Source organism: Pteropus alecto, unplaced genomic scaffold (assembly GCF_000325575.1).
Source record: "Pteropus alecto unplaced genomic scaffold, ASM32557v1 scaffold146, whole genome shotgun sequence".
Lineage (NCBI taxonomy): Eukaryota > Metazoa > Chordata > Mammalia > Chiroptera > Pteropodidae > Pteropus > Pteropus alecto.
The window spans coordinates 27928145-27932049 of record NW_006442107.1 but is presented as its reverse complement, the minus strand read 5'-3'; the positions used below and the strand labels follow the sequence as shown (position 1 = coordinate 27932049).

The following is a 3905-nucleotide window of genomic DNA, read 5'->3' as shown; positions in this document are numbered from 1 at the left end:
CTCTCTTCTCTCTAGATGCCATCTGATAACTGGTTATTACTATTTCTCCTAACCTACAAGATTTCTAAAGGAATGAATTAATAACTCTCAAGGAGTGCAAATTCTTTGAGAATTTGGTCATTCTGTATGGGAAAGAATATAAATTGTTATTCTCAGGGATGGATGCTTTTTAAAAATCTGGAAGTTTTTCTAAGTCGCAAAGAAGGATATGGTGGAAGCGGACATACCCTTTGCATTCATGGGTAACAACAGGAAATAGGTGACTCAGAAGTACTGAGACTCCAAGGTATTCTGAGTGAGGTTCACTGTGGTTAAACCCAGGCAGGGCCTTGGAATTTATCCTGCTTCTATTGATTAATAAATTCTGTCTTCTTTTCTCACCTCCATGGTATTATCACCAAACTGGCAAAGAGAGGATTTTATAACAATTAAATCTGAAAACCCAACAACCATAACACTAAATTAAAAGGCTGTTGTGTTAAGGTCAACAGGTGTGAAGAGACAGCAAGCTTTTATTTTATCAAGGTAAATGAAATGTAGATAATGGTGAGAAGTATCAAAAACACTGAAGCACTAAATTAAGAAAGGAGCTTTGAACTAATACTTGGTGGAAATGCCTGCTTTAAACTATGAGTTACCACTTTTCAGGTCTTTCCAACTGTGGTGGGTGTCCAGCTGGAGTAGAGTCTGAGCATGGATAGTTTTTAAAAGCTCCAGAGATTAAGAGTAACTAATTTGTTATATTCTAAATGCCACATTTACATTATTTTATTTAATCCCAGCAAAAATCCTACATAGTAGTTAATATCTCTTTCTTAACTATAAAAAACTCAGACCCAAGGAGGCTGAGTAGCTCGCTCAAGGTCACACAGCTAGTAAGGACAAAATCTCTCTGGGAATCCAGGTCAGTGCAGCTCCAAATTCCAGACTTTCTGTTATACTAAGTTATGTCCATCTCCTAAGGTTTATAGATGCTCAAAGAGAGTTTGACGATCTGTAATTTGCCTTGGCCTTCCGCCTTTTTAAGAAATTTTTTAAATTGTTGTAAAATATACATATCAAATCTTAGTACTTTCGTCATGGTTAAGCATACAATTCATTGGCATTAAGTATATTCACAGTGTTATGCAGTCACCATCACTATCCGTTTCAGAACTTTTTTTTATCATCCTAAACAGAAGATTCTTCCTTCTTAGAAATTTTCTGGCCACAAAATTGGACAGATGTATGCAAGCAAAAAAAAAGAAAAAAGAAAAGAAACTGGACCACCTTCTTACACTGTATACATGGATAGACTCAAAATAGATTAAAGACTTAAATGTAAGGCCTGAAACCATAAACTTCCTGAAGAAAACATAGGCACTAAACTCTCTGATATTGCTAACAGTAATTTCTTTTCAGATATATCTCTCCAGGCAAGGAAAACAAAAGAAAAGATAAACAAATGGGACTATATCAAACTAAAAATTTTTTGTACAGCAAAGGAAACAGTCAACAAAACAAAAAGACAACCAACTGATTGGGAGAAGATATTTGCTAATAATATATCTGATAAGATGTTAATATTTAATATATGCCAAGAACTCATACAACTCAATAACAAAAAAACAAACAATCCAATTAAAAAATGGGCAGAAGACCTGAACAGATACTTTTCCAAAGAGGAAATACAGATGGCCTATAGACACATGAAAAGATGCTCAAGGTCACTAATCATCAGAGAAATGCAAATTAAAACCACAATGAGATATCACCTCACACCTGTCAGAATGGTTATTATCAATAAATCAAAGAACAAATGTTGGCGAATATGCGGAGAAAAGAGAACCCTCATACATTGTTGGTGGGATTCCGCCTGTCTAGTCCATCTTCTTGCAGTGTGCTGTCGTGTTTCAATGAGAACAGAGCTTAGGACTGGACTCCCTTTTAATTGTTATGATGTTAAATAGTCAACATATCACATAAAGTTCTATATTCCTACCATCTAGTCAACATTGTTGGTGGGATTGCAAATTGGTACAGCTGCTATGGAAAACAGTCTGAAAGTTTCTCAAAAAATTAAAAATGGATATACCTTTTGACCCAGCAATTGCACTTCTGGGTATTTATCCAAAGAAAACCAAAACAATAATTCGTAAAGATCTATGCACCTCGATATTCATAGCAGCACAATTTACAATAGCCAAGATATGGAAGCAACCTAAATGTCCATCAACAGACGATTGGATAAAGAAGTTATGGTTAGTATATACAATGGAATATTACTCAGCCAAAAATAAATATCATATGATTTCACTTATATGCAAATCTAAAGAACAAAAAGAACAAACTAATCAAAAACAGACTCACAAATATAGTGGACGATTTGGTGACAGACAGAGGGGAGGGGAGTTGGGAGGCTGGGAGGATGGGGTGAAGGTTTAAAGAAGTACAAATTAGTAGTTGATAGATGGTCACAGGGCAGGGGAGCACAGCGTAGGGAATGTAGTTAGCATTAATATGTTGGCTAGGTAGAAAATCAGAAGAGAGAAGGAGCAATTAGGGGGATCATTTTTTAAACTATATGAATATCTAACCAATGTACTATATACTTGAAATTAATAAAATTAAATTAAAAAAAAATTCTGGCTACAAATAATTAATCAAGTGGTCTGATGTGGGAATTTTCTTTGTTTATAAAAACCCAATGAAGAAATAAAGCAAAACACAAATAATCATACTTTAGTGATATTTTTAGAGTTGTAGGGTTAGATATAATTTAGAATTATTAGATAATAAAAAAGAAAAGTGAAATAATTTAGAATGATCTGTTTGATTTGTGCTTCACACAGTTCTCAAATTTATAATTCCTGATTCTGGCCACTATGTCTCAGCATTTTCTCAGGCTATTTGACTTGAATGTGACGGGACTTCTCCCACATAGAGCAAAGCCTCACTTCCCCTGTCAGTTCCTCAAGACTCACTTCCTTCTGCAAGTCTCAACTAACCCCTCCCCCGCCCCAAAAAAGAAATGTAAATTATCACATGCAACATTCACCAATTGAGTCTTGCCTAGAGAGATTCCTTGTGAGCTCATGACATGAAATTCATGGATTTCCCACTCTCTAACCCAATTTTGGTCCAGACAGGGAATAAAAGAAGAAGAATTGGATGTCATATATGAGGTTCAGGGCCAGGAGTAAACAGACCCTTCAGCAAGAAGGACCCTAGTAAAGAGTGCAAAGGAAAGACTAAGACATTCAGAACTGGATGCTAGAGAAAGCCTTTTATAGCTTGGGCCCTATCTAGACAAACCTCCCAACATTGAGAAGACTATAAAAATCTCCTTCCTGTCTACGGCCATGCCACCCTGAACATGCCTGATCTTGTCTGATCTCGGAAGCTAAGCAGGGTTGGGCCTGGTTAGTACTTGGATGGGAAACCACCTAGGAATATCAGGTGCTGTAGGTGTTAAAAAAAAAAAAAAATCTCTTTCCTATTATACTTTGAGATGGAGCTCAGAGGTGACCAAGAGCCCAGGGCAGGAAATAGAGACTAGCTGGTTCCCAGGCAGGTAATAAGAAAGGCAGATCATCAGCAAACTCTTCAGCAGAGTAATTTGTAAATCTCCATCTTAAAATCTACACTTTTGAACAGTTTTGAACAGAGATGGAGGATTGGTGACATAAGGAAACAATTTTTTAAGAGGGACAATAGGACACTGTGAAATAATAGAAAAAATACATTGGCCTTGTCCCCGTTCCCAGCAGAGTTCCTAAACCCTTGTAATTTCCTAAATGATAAGAGTGCTAGGAACATCTTTTGTCTTAATGTTTGGTCTTTGACCCGGTTCTCGACGCAGAGTTCCTAAATCCCTTGGAGTTTCCTGGGTGATAGAAGTGTCTTTTGTTCTAATGAGGTGACTC

The 3905-nt window shown here is 36.5% G+C and overlaps 1 pseudogene; it reads left to right on the top strand.

The window, feature by feature from the left end:
* Window positions 1-3331: 3331 nt before the first annotated feature.
* On the top strand, window positions 3332-3450 carry LOC112469462 (annotated as a pseudogene).
* Window positions 3451-3905: the final 455 nt, after the last annotated feature.